Source organism: Gracilinanus agilis, chromosome 4 (genome assembly GCF_016433145.1).
Source record: "Gracilinanus agilis isolate LMUSP501 chromosome 4, AgileGrace, whole genome shotgun sequence".
Lineage (NCBI taxonomy): Eukaryota > Metazoa > Chordata > Mammalia > Didelphimorphia > Didelphidae > Gracilinanus > Gracilinanus agilis.
In genome coordinates, this window is record NC_058133.1 from 74,165,467 (window position 1) to 74,178,905 (window position 13,439).

At 40.5% G+C, this 13,439-nt stretch overlaps 1 protein-coding gene across 1 annotated transcript in view; it reads left to right on the forward strand.

Moving 5' to 3' along the window:
• Positions 1 to 112: 112 nt before the first annotated feature.
• FAM20B (FAM20B glycosaminoglycan xylosylkinase) overlaps positions 113 to 13,439 on the forward strand; it is a 34,675-nt gene continuing 21,348 nt past the window's right edge. The window contains exon 1 of the mRNA XM_044672272.1: positions 113 to 229. The gene's annotated coding sequence lies outside the window, so the exon portion shown is untranslated. The remainder of the gene's footprint in view (positions 230 to 13,439) is intronic.

Genomic DNA, 13,439 nt, shown 5'->3' on the forward strand with positions numbered 1-13,439 from the left:
ACCACCGCCCGGCCCGCGGAGGGGGAGGGAGGGACGGTGTGGGGACGGCGGGCGCGGGGACCGGGGGCCGGGGATGGCCCGGCTGGGGCTGAGCGCGAGCGGCGGCCGCGGCCGCGAAAGCGGCAGGCGGTGAGCGCGGGTAGCCAGCGAGCGCGGACAGGCCCTCCCCGGCGGAGGCCGCACCGCGCGGGCGGCAATGGAGCGCGACTAGGGCCGGCGGGGCAGGCAGGTGAGCCAGGGTGGGATGGGAGGGGTCGAAGCCGGCGGGCGCTGCGGCCCCTGCGGCCCAGCCTCGGACAGGACCTGGGCCCGGGGCCATGCCGTTTCGGGGACTGCGCGGGCTCCACTGGATGCGTGGCCGCCGGCCGGCCAAGGCGCCATCCCAGACTCCCAGGTGCACCGGATAGTCCCCGGCCTTGACCTCGCCCGTGAGTGGGTGCCACCCTTGCCCCGGGCCAAGGAGGTCCCAGAGGGAGAGGCTTAACCTCCCGTCTATGGCGAGACCCCGCTCTGGGGACCGAAGCGAGTAGCTGCCGAAGCAGCTGCGGCTCTGGTCAGTTACTAGGAGGGTGTGCTAGGACCAGTGGGGGCTGGGGGCTGGGGATGTGGTGGGGCTGCTGTCAGTGGGCCGCACCTGAGGGTGCTCCCGAACGCCTACTGAATGACAGAGTCGCTCTTTTTATTTTAGTGGGTTCAGGTTTTTTTTACTCCCCATCGCCCCTAGAGGCTTCCTGTACCCCACACTCTTTCTCCCCCCGCCCCACCGACTTTCCAGTAGAACATATTACTGTTCTCGCTAGAGAAATTTTTAGTCCTCATTCATCCATCCTGTCCCTGTGCCACTTTGCCCCTTCTGACTGTGGGGCTTTAGCTGGAAGCACCTAAAGGCCTGTATTGAGGGTTGGTTGTAGTTAATGGTGAGAGTTATTTTGTAATCACATTCCTTTGGTCTGTTTTATGTCATGCCAATAGTTTTCAGAGTTGGACAGAACTTAAGAAAATGAGGAATATGGTAGATGCAAGCGTGCATTGCATTTAGGATGTCATTTCTGAACATGATGGGCAAGTCCCTTTTAGAAGAAAAGCAAAGGGTTACTGCTAAAGATGAATGTAAGGATCTCTCAGGGCAGGGACAATCTTTTGCCCTTTTTTTTTTTTTTTTTTTTTTTTGCATCCCCAGCCCTTAGAACTATGCCTGGTTCTTAGTAGGTGTGGTTTTTTGTTTTTTTTGTTTTTTGTTTGATTGATCACTTGACACAAACTGTCCCCTGTGACTCCAGGAAAGCCTCTCAATATCCCCCTCCCCCAAACTCTTTTTAAGACTATAAATTGGAAAGCAAAAGTTACTGTTTTTTTGTTGTTGTTTTAAACTCTGACCTTCAGCCTTAGAATCAGTACTGTTCCAAGGCAGAAAAGGGGTAAGGGCTAGGCAAAGAGGGTTAATTGACTTGCCCAGGGCCAGACAAGTAGGAAATGTTAGGATCTTCTCTCTCTAGGCTTGGCTCTCAATCCACTGAGCCATCTAGCTTCTGCTGAAAATAATAGACTCTTAATAAATGTTTATTGAATTGAATAGCCTAGATATAATTTATTATAAGACTCAAGTCAATAGATATTCCCCTTATCTGTGTGTTTCACGATTGGGTGACAAAGGGCAGCATAAAGTCATGGGGTTATTTATAAATTAATAACAGCTGCAGCTCAGCCAGCCACATTGTTCATTGAATTGGTGAAGAATTTGCAAATAGTGTACATCTTTAAAAGATTATTATATTTTAATTCTTAGATGTTACTCCATAAAGCAGCAGTGACTTTCCTAAGATTGACAGACATTTATGTGGGACTTTAAGGTTTGCAAAATGCTTTAAAATACATTGTCTTATTTGATCTTCACTACAGCTCTCTGAGAAAGGTGCTGTAGATAACCTCTCATCTTTTTTTGCAGAAAAGGAAACTCGGCTTTGCCTGTGGTTTCACATCTAGTAAGTGGGATTGCTGGAATTTGAGCCCAGGTTTCACCAAACCCCAAAGCTAACACTCTGACATTTCCACTATAGGTTGCTGCTTCTAAGCAGCATAATCTTGGAAAATTCATTTAAGGTCTCTGATCCTCGGTTCACTTGTCTGAGTAGATGGACTAACTGTAAAGGCTCTGTCTGCCTGAAAAATAATCTTTGAATCTAACCAATTGAGGACAAGGGTATAATTTCTTTCTTGTATCTTTTATTCTGGGTGAATAATTCTATAGTTAAATATGACTGAGAAAGGTAAAATCAGTGAGATGAATTATATAATATCTCATATGCAAATAGGAACTTGGTTCCAAGTGATTGGCTCCAAGCAAATAGACCCCAAAAGCAAGAGAGTAGTGAACAAAGTGCTCGGTTTAAGCCAGACACCTGTATCCAAGTTTCAGGACATTGCAAACTCTTCAGCCTAAACCTCAGTTTTCTCGTCTGTAAAATGCAAAATCATGATACCTGTATTATGTTCCTCACAAGCTTATTGTGTAGGCCCAATTTTTTCAGAAATAAACTGAATCAGATAGAGATCGATTATCTGCTCAAGCTCCAGAAAGTCCAAGGTATATTGGAGATAATAGCTCATTTCTGTCTCACAGTTCTTTACCCACCAGAGTCAAATATGGTAAAAAATGAAAAACTGCAGACCTAAAGAAGTAGTTAAATGGCAGAATGGCACATTGGATTCTCATGGAAATATCAATGAAGGAGTTTGTGGAGATGGCTTCATCTTGTTCTCAAATGCAAGAAGAAATACCCCTTTATGGGCTGAATGGGCATGTTGCCTCATAGTGCTCTAGACTAACATACAGAAGAAAAGAGGAAAGAAAAAGACCTAGACCCTCAGAACTATAGTCTGGCAGCAGCAGGTACATCGCCTAGAAAATGCATAGCAGTTAAGGAATAGTAAATAGACCCAAGAGAGTGATCCAGACCTTCAGTCTCTGCTTCTTAAGTAAAGCACTGCAACAGTCATACATAGGAATAAAAAGGCAACCATGAAAAGAATAGCTTTCCCTCTGGCTGGTTAAAATGTGACATTGAATTGTTTTGTCTGATTCTCTAGAACTAAAAAGAGAATGGTTTTATCTTAAGTGGAGAAATTAAAAGCTGGGGGGGGGGGGGGGGAAGGCCCCGTTTGTAGGGAAGGGGAAGGTTTTAGATGCTTTGAATAAGAGAACAAACAAAAAAAACACCAAAATGATATTGCTTTTATTATAATCTTTTTGGCATCCAGTTATTTTATATTGAGTTGATTATTCTTTGGCTTTTATTCCATGTCTTTTTTTTCCCATTTTAATGATAACAACTCTTTCCATGGCCTTGAAGTAAGCTTTTTCTCTCCTCTGAATTTTGAATCTTCTGAAATTTCCTTTGTTTCCATTGCTCTTAGAACATAGACTTACTGTACTTTGTATCACTTTCTTTTCCCTGGTATAACCCTAAAGCCATTTTTGAGATCCTGAATTGATCTTCTACTTTCTCTCTAAATAGTTAATTACAATGGTTGTCTTAGTAATTCTTATCTCAGACTAGAAGCAGAGGAATGCAATCTGTAACCTAAAGTTCTCAGTGTTAATAACAACGTGAATAAATGCTTTTGAAGTGGGATATACTCTCCTAAGACTGTAAATCAGATCACCTAGTCTTAGAGCCAACTAGTTTTAAAGATTGAGGAGAACAAGGTACCAAGATATATTTTTTATGGGTTTTGATACTAAGCTTGTATCCTTTTGATAACTTACATAAACCACACCTGGGTTTGCCTCTGCAAAATGGGTTACAGGAAGGCGACAGTCTAGTGCTATGTTGGCAAACCTGTAGCACGAATGCTGGAAGGGCTGCTCCCTTCCCCCTCTCCACAGGCACCTAAGGACATTTCTCACATGACCTGCCCCTCTTCCCACCAGCCCAATGGGAGCGCTTCCTCCCTTGTCTAGGTAAGGGGATGGCTCACATGCAGCATGAGGGTTGCAGTTTAGGCGCTTGGTCTCTAAAAGGTTCACCATCACTATTCTAATGGATGAGACTAGGTGCATCTGTCAAAATAATCAAATGGGTAGATTTTCTATACCTACCACCAGAAAATTTTTGCCAAAGTTTGTGTCTTTAAAGAATTTTGATGTAGCTGCCATATTATTGTCACAAGTCTAGCCTAATTGAGATTTGAGAGTAGTCTTGGTAGCACTCTCAAGGATGGATAAATACCTTCTGGTAGTGGATAGGTGGGCACCATTGAACCCTTCCTCATTTTCCCACTGTATCTGAGTTAAAGGACTCCAGAAGTCATCTAGTCTTTCATCTAGTCCAAACCAGACAAGGAAATTGACAAAGTATCTTAAAGTTGATCCTTTGAAAATCTTTAATTAAAGTGAAACAACCACTCTCTAAGGCAGTGTACTCCACTTTTAGACAGCTCTAATTATTAAGACTTTCTTTGCATGTCAAGTATTAATATCCTTCTTTGCAAATTTTACTCCTTCTACTTCTGTCTCCTGGGGCCAAGCAGGACAAATCTCCTGCTTCCACATAACAACCCTTAAGATATTTAAATCCAACTGTCATGACATCTTTTCCTTTTCAAGTCTTCTCTTTTTCAGGCTAAATATCCCCACATACTTAAACAGAGCCTCTTACGATGTGAGACAGGTAGGTCTCCTGGTAGATAGAACTCTGGGCTTAAAGACAGGAAGACCTGCATTCAAAATCAACCTCAGACACTGGCTGTGACCTTGGGCAAATGTCTTAACCTTTGTTTGCTTCAGTTTTCTCAACTATAAAGTGAGGATAATAAAAACACCTGTCTCACAAGATCGTTATGCAGATCAAATGAGATAATATTTGTAAAGCACTTAGCACAGTGCCTAGTACATGTATCCTTTCCACATCAAAGGGGCTAGGGTACATCACTCCAGTGATCTGGAAAATCTGGATAAAATTTTTTGGCCCTCTCTTTGTATCAGAGAAGTTGTCTGAATTTTTTCTTTGTTTTTTTTTTTTTTTAATGAGGTATTTACAGTACCTTATTGTACAATTTGGGTTAAGTATTTGGTCATAGGCTATATATGTGAGTCAATCTCTACATTTATAGTCTTTGTGTGTCATCTGCTGGCTTCCTCTTTCTTTTCACAAACATTATTTTTTAATTTATTTTAACTTTAAAAAAGAAATTGTATATATGGTATTAAAAGATAACATATGTTGATGATATATAATACCATACATATATTTTATGAATTGATGAGTTTCTAAATGTTTTCTGTGGTCTGCCGGCCTTCACAATTCATCTATGACTTCCACAAAACTCCCCAAAATTCCCACTTAATTTCTTATGCTGACCTGCAGGTTATCAAAACTGGGCTGGGGAAAGTCTCAGTGTGAAAGGGACGCCTGGAGTATATAAATGCTAGCTAAAATTAGCTATTATTATTGAGACTCTTTGCCCTCCTTTGGTTGCTCTCCAGTTCATCCTCTTCCCCAAATGTGATGTCCAGAACTGAACAGATATTTTCAGATGGGCAGAATATAGCAAAACTTTTATCTCCCTCTTTCTTTAATGCAGCTTAAGATTTACTTTCATTTTCTTAGCTATCGAAATTGCAAAGTCAGCTCCCATTTAAACACCCAGATCTTTTTTAGATAAACTGCAACCCAGCCATGCCTTTCCCATTTTGTATTTGGGAAGTTGAGCTTTTGAACCCACATAATATTATCCTTCTTCATTGTCTTTTTCAAAGAAGCAGTATAGTATACAGGAGAAAAAATCACTTCATTCAGTGTGAGGGGAGACCTGGGCCCAAATTTGGCCTCTTGACATGAGCCTTGCAAATCCTAAAGCTCTATGTAAATGCCAGTAGCTGCTATGTACTCTATTAATATTACCTAAAATCTTATTTAGAGTCATATCACACTATTGGCCCATAGAATTTTTCAGTTAAAACATCCAGTAATTTATTTTTACATGTATCTAAGTTTACCTCTCTGATGTTATTCATGCATAATTTATTTGTTTAACCTCACTTAAGGACTTTAAATTTATTTTCATTAAATTTCATTTTGTTAGATTCGGCTCATCATCCTAACCTATCAAGCTGTTAGGGGTCCTGATTCTGTCAGCCAACAGATTTTTCTGAACTTTCTGTGTCTACAAATTATGATAAGCATATCTATATCTTCAGAGTTATTGATAAGAATGTTGAACAGAACAGGGCCAAGTTACTTGTGGCATAGAATATTAGATCTGTAAGAAACTACAGAGATGGCTTTTCCCAATTCCAGGAGAGCAGTGCATCTATCCTTACTCTGGGTCTGCTTCCATGATTAATTTTTCAAAACAACTCTTACTTTCTGTCTTAGAATTAATACAAGTATTGGTTCCAAGACAGAAGGGCAGTTGGGGTTAAGTGACTTGCCCAAGGTCACTTAGGACCTAGGATCTCATGTCTCCAGGCCTGGCTCTCTATCCACTGAACCACCTAGATGCCCCATAATTAATTCTTGATCTACCATACTATAAGCTTTGCCAAATGTATTGCCAAATACCAAATACTATCATGTCTATATTCTTTTGATTTACCAGACTGATAATCTTGTCAAAAAGGGAAATAAGGTTCAGTTGTCTTCATTTGTTTTTAAAGCCCTCAAGCTGCCTTCTAATGACCACCATCTCTTTTTAAAAGTGTTCAAAAAAACCAGCTATTTGATCATCCACTATAGAATTTTATGCAAGATTACTGTCAAGCTCATTGGACTGTAATTTGCAAAATAAACTTCCTCCCAGCCTTTAAAAAAAAAATTGTAAAAGCCTTACCTTACTCTTAGAATCAGTCCTATGTATTGGTTCCAAGGCAGAAGAATGGTAAAGATTAGGTAATTGGGGTTAAGGGACTTGTCCAGGGTCACACAACTAGGAAGTGTCTGAGGCCATATTTGAACCCAGGATCTCCCAACTCTGGGTTTGGCTCTCAGTCTACTGAGCCTCTTCTCTGACTTAAAAAAGTAGAATTTTTTTCTTGTCTCCAGTCTTCATCTCTTCTGTTTCTCACATTTCCTCAAAGATCACCACCAGATATCATCTCAATTCAATTCAACAATCATTTTAAAATATCTTCTACATATAAGATTCTCTACTAGGTTCAGGTTCTTTCAGTGACCTGGGGTATAGTTCATCTAAGTCCATGGACTTGAACTAATTTAAAGTTGCTATGTGCTCTCCTCATCTCATACTACTCTTCTTCATGTACTTCAAGTTCCAGAAAAACTGGGCTACTCACTATTCTATGATCTCATCCTCCCAATTCCAGTTTCCTCATCTCAGTGCCCACTGCCTGTCTCGCCTGATGTAGCATTCCCTTCCTCCCCCTACACATCTTCACCTGATGAGATTCTTCCCTTCCTTCAAAGCCCATCTTGATCTCTCAAATCTCTTGTGTTTTATTTATGTGAGTTTGTCTTCTACATTCCCACATTCCCCCCAACTCTGCTGACAACTTCTCAAGGAAGAGGACTGGATCTTATTTCATTCTATATCCTCAGTGACTAGCACTGTACCTTGCTTATAAAAGGTGCTTAAGAAGTTTTTTGTTGAATTGAATCCTAGTGATTAATTCCCTGAGAAGGGATGTATAGGATGACTCATCCTTAGTGCAGTGAAACAGGTATGGCCTGTAACTGGTTTAAGGGAAATGTGTCAGCTGTTCACTGGGACCGATATCAGTGGTTTTAGTTCTGCCAGTAGTTTAGGAGTCAGATGAATCATGGTATGGTGGAAAGGACATTAGAATTTGAGTCAAAGGATCTGGATTTGAATCCTGACTCTGACACTCACTACATCTCTGACTTTAGGCAAATCATTAACCTCAGTAGATGTTAGTGTCTTCATCTATAATATATTGTCAGTAGTCAGTTAGCATTTATTAAATTTCTATTGGGAGGCAGCTGGGTGGCTCAGTGGATTGAGAGTGTGAGAAGAAAAATTAATATACAACATCTCCAAGTATTATATTTCATATGATTTATTAATAATAACTAAAGTAAAAAGCTAGAGTAAAAAGGAAGCTAATCAGGGGGCAGCTGGGTAGCTCAGTGGATTGAGAGCCAGGCCTAGAGACGGGAGGTCCTAGGTTCAAATCCGGCCTCAGACACTTCCCAGCTGTGTGACCCTGGGCAAGTCACTTGACCCCCATTGCCTACCCTTACCACTCTTCCACCTATAAGTCAATACACAGAAGTTAAGGGTTAAAAAAAAAAAAAAAAAAAAAAAAACAAACAAACAAAAAAAGGAAGCTAATCAAACCACGGTTGTGGGAAAAGAGAAAAAGAGGCGGATTTACAGCCAACTATATACGAAACGTGAATATGCAACGTGGTTGAGAGATTAAAAGGAATTTTGGGAAATACTAAAGGAATTCTGGGGAACGTAGTTCAAAGGTACAAATTTCCACTTATACAAGAGCCAGGCCTACAGATGAGAGTTTCTAGGTTTAAATCTGACTTCAGTACTTCCTAGCTGTGTGACTCTAGCAAAGCAAGTTGTTTAACCTAGCCCTTACCTCTCTTCAGCCTTAGAACCTATACACATATCAGTTCTAAAATAGAACATAACAGTTTAATAAAAAAAGAAAAGTGTCATGTATTAGCTCTCAAAGAGTTTTCAACCTAGGTCCATAAACTTGTTGTTTTTTTTTAATTTTATAATTATATTTGAATATAATTGGTTTCTTTTATAATACCATATATTTTATTTTAGGCACTTAAAAACATCATTCTGAAAAAAAGGTCCAAATGTTTCACCAGATTGCCGAAGGGGTATGGTATATGACACCAAAAAGGCTAAGAACCTCTCCTAGTTCTAAATCTGTGATCCTATGAGCACTTTGGTGTGGAGTCTACAATTCAGTCACTAGACATTCATTAAGTACCTACTGTGTGCCAGGCACTGTGTTGAGTCATTACTGGGCTTTTGTAACCAGTAAAGCTTGAAGGTAAGGATGGTAATTGCAAGGGCCTTAAAGACCTGAACCCTAAGTGAGGACCCATTTGACAGTTCCACTTTCTTGAATGTTTTCCCTTTACTGGGCCTGGAGATATTTAAAAACAGAATTGCTGAGAGTTCAAAAGAATCCCTGCTAAAGAATCCTCCTCACCTTTGCTACTCCACTGCTGGAAACACATCTTGAGTCATGCATACAAGCCCCCCAAGATAGTCACTCTTGTGCCTCCATTTTTGAAGATCACACAGTCAGAGTTGAAAGAGACCTATGAAATCATCTAATCCAAACCATACCTGAACAAAAATTCTCCCTGTAGCATTTACCAGCATCTAGCTTTTGCTTTAAGATTACTGGTAAGAAGGAATCCATCCACCACCTTTGTCCCCTGAGGCAGCCCATTCCTCTTTTACATAGCTCTAATGTCTAATCATCCTTATAATTTCTCACTACTTCCTAATAGGATCAAATGAAACTATAAGATATATAATATAAACAGGATTTTTCTTTACCTGAACTTTCATCTGGTAAGGAACTCCCTTTACCCATGGAGTCTGAAACCTGTCCCACAGAAGCAAGTTAAGCAGCTTGCTCAGGGTCAGATTGCTGGTCTGTGACAGAGACAGAATTTGAATTCAGGTCCTCCCAACTCCAAACCAGCTTTATTATATATGGTTCCTCAAACATAATATTTAGTTTTTAACAGTTAGTAAACTTGTCAGTTCTTGAAATTTTTTAAATATTGTATTTATTTATGCAATAAATAACACTTTCATCCCTTTCCAAGGACTGAAATCAGAAAGCACTTTGTAATCCTGAGAAGACTGTTTTGTAAGTGAGAAGATCTATTTCCATACTATTCAGGAAAAGTTTTAAGAAGAAATGGTGGGGGCACTGGGTAGCTCAGTGGATTGAGAGCCAGGCCTGGAGACGGGAGGTCCTGGGTTCAAATCTGACCTCAGACACTTCCCAGCTGTGTGACCCTGGGCAAGTCACTTGACCCCCCATTGCCTACCCTTACCACTCTTCTGCCTTGGAGCCAATACACAGTAATGACTGCAAGACAGAAGTTAAGGGTTTAAAAAAAGAAGAAGAAGAAGAAGAAATGGTTATGTTCTAATAGTAAAATGAATAGAACTTCAAAATCTTCACTATCTGTCCCATTGGAAGGAGAATGATCCTTCATGTTCATTAAGCCTTTAGATGACTGAAAACCTGTGGCTTTTTATCAGACCTTGACTGAAGCCAGGGTTTTCTTTTATTCCCCCTCAGCCTAGCCCAGCCCAGGAAGAAAGCCTTCTTTGATTCCTGTCTGGACTAGATGATCTTTCCATGATCAGGAGAATTGAGCACTTTCAGGTAGAGGAGACCCTCGGAGATTCCTTTATTCCTCTCCTCCCTAAGAGGCCAAAATATGTTCCATTAGGGCCTCGGTAACCAGTTCTGCTAAGCTCTCATAACATTGTGATTATTACCATGCTTCATGGACAGTTCTCTGCAGTTTAATATCCAGGTTCCATTTCTGTCTTACTGCAGAGCTTACAGGCTCAGGCTGAGTAAATGTTTAAATGGAAGGGAAGACAGTGAGGAAGATTTAGCCTGGGACCTATCTGGGTGCCTGGGAGAACCTGGCATTCTGTTTCAATAACTGCATATGTGGGGCTATTCCCATGGTATTTTAAAAAGCTTTGCATTAAAAAGCCTATTTACATTATAGTGAGAGAGGAGACATCCAAGCTTGTCATTTGGAATACAGATCAATTCTTTTGGAGAGCCTTCAAAGGACTTAAATTTCAGCCTTTCCTCTTGCTACAGATTATGCCTTTGCTTCCCAAGTGCTCCAGGCACTTATATAGGCAACAGAACAGGACGGGGCACAGGAAGAGGAAGGAGGCCAATCCAAGTGTGTCTCCCTGCTTGGAAGGAGCCACCCTAAGAATACCTGCTTAGTGGGGGCAAGTACTGATTGCAGTCTTATTGACCTAGAATCCACATTCAGGAAGGGGAAAGGAATAAACATTTATAAAGTACCTACAATGTGCTAGCACTGTGCTTAACATTCTACAAATATTATCTCGTGTGATTCTGGCAACAACCCACTTGAAGTAGCTGTTGTCATTATCCCCATCTTGTAGTTGAAGACATTGAGGCAGACAGAGGTTGAGGAACTGGCCAAGAGTCATGCTACTAGAAAGTTTTTGAAACTGAATTTGAATTCAGATCTTCCTAACTTCAGACCTAGTAGTCTATTCACTGTGCCACCTGACATTACAGCATGATCTCACTGCTATTAGGCATATAGGATCGATCTCTACCATATAGAAAAGACTTTGTTCAAACAAAACCAATGCAACCAAGATTAGAAGGGAAGCAACAAACTGGGGGGAAAATTATAACAGAATTCTCTGGAAAAGGTCTAATTTCCCAAATACATAAGGAGCTAAGTCAAATGCATAAAAATTCAAGAAAAGGCTTTGTTTTTGTTCACATTTCCAAAATGATTTTCAGTGTATGCTTCAATACAGCTCATGGACTGATTCTCTCTAGTTAATATCCCAAAGTGATCAGACTTGGGTTGGGAGAGTGGCCTTAAGGATCTGTGGGGGTAAGAAACAAAGAAGAAAAAACTCCAGCGGTCTTGGTCAGGTTTCTGGTCTCCTCATCCCCCATTTGTATTTCCCATTGAAGGTTTCCTATCTCCAGCCTCTGCCTTCAACAAAGGTACTGGGAGGCAAGGAGCATATTATAATGGGATAGGGTAGGTAATATGTGTATATTATGGGCTAAAGTGACAAACATTAATGCTATTGTGTATTTTTTACTTGTTCTTCTTAGATGGAAGAACAGAGTACTTGGTTGAAAGATTTTCAAATATCGTTGCTTTTACTTATGAATTACACTTAGCAATCCTCAGGAAAGGCCATTCCTCTTAGAGAGGAAACAAATAGCTGGTGCTATTTACTGTGCCACAGAGGATAGAGCATTTGGCCTAGAACGTGGAAGAAAGTTCAAAAATAGCTGTAGACACTGGCTGTGTCACCTTGGTCAAGTCACTTAACCTCTCACTTTCTTCAGCTGTAGAGTGAAGACCTATAGCATCTACTTCCCAGGGTTGTTGTGAGGATCAAATGACATAATATTTGTAGAGTGCTTAACAGTGCACTAGGTTTTGTTTATATCACAATAATGTCACCATTAGAATAAAGCTCTGCTAGATTTTTGTTAAAGGCGGGGGGGGGGGGGGTCTTATCCAGTAAATCACTATTTGTGCTAAAGAGTAGTGACTGATTTTTTTACTACCATACTAGAGTTTACACTTTGATTTAGGGCTGGAAATATCAACTGTTCCTGTGCTTGTTTTTTATGGTTCTAAATACTAATGTGGGGTCAGTCTTAAGTACAATATTTGATTCTCGACTGAAGATATTATTCTTGGGGCTTGGAAATGAGCTTTGATGAGTCATCAAGTCTGTGAGATTAGGTGTCAAGAGCAGAATTGTTTAAAGAAGCACTTAATTGAATTTCTTCCTGAGATTGAGACCATCTATGAAAGGGGAGTAAGAGGTGGAGCTAAGTAGCTCATGGCTAGAGAGCCAGTCCTGAAGTCTGGAGGACCTGGATACTTCCTGGCTGTGTGACCCTGGGCAAGTCATTTAACCCCAATTGCCTAGCCCTCACTGTTATTTGGTATCTACTTTGTATCAATTTCCAATGCTTAGTATCAGTTCTAAGAGAGAAGAAAAAAAGGGTTTTTTAATTTTTTACTAACCTATCACTTATATTTCACAAGCTTACTTGCCCAAAGAGTTCGATAAAATCTTTATGCCAACTTTGTTCTTTCACTAAATTCCCCTGTTCCCTTGTGGTGGGAAGAGCCAAGGAAGAAGATGGTCTACCTACCTCTTGCTCCCTGGTACCACTAGCCACAAGGGTGGTGCTGATTTAGAAGACAAAGAAAGAATTGGTTAAGCATTGCATTTTAAAGGTGTTCAAGCCTCTTAGTTTTCTTACCGAACCATCAAAGGTTCTGGGCTATTGCTTCTGACAACCAGCAGTGGCCAAGGGAGGATTTGGGGAAAAGAAAAAAAAATTTCCTCAGAACAGGGATGGGAAAGATATGAATAAATGTAAGTAATACATACTATTTGCATGATAAATACGTCACACCCTTTATAACAGACCTGCTTTGTTCTTAGCCCTCTTCCAGTTAAAGTGAACTTATCCTGCTGTACTTGGCACTTAAAAGTTATATTCAATTCTCAAAGGAGGAACATTGATCTGACTCCCAAAATGGAAATACAACAAACACCCATTCTCATCCAGCTCATAATTCTGCCATTTTTAGTTACTATGAGCATTGAAATTGGACAGCATCTATGAAATGTCTGTAGTAATATTAGAGGTGTGCTTGGAAGTCCCTAGATGAGAC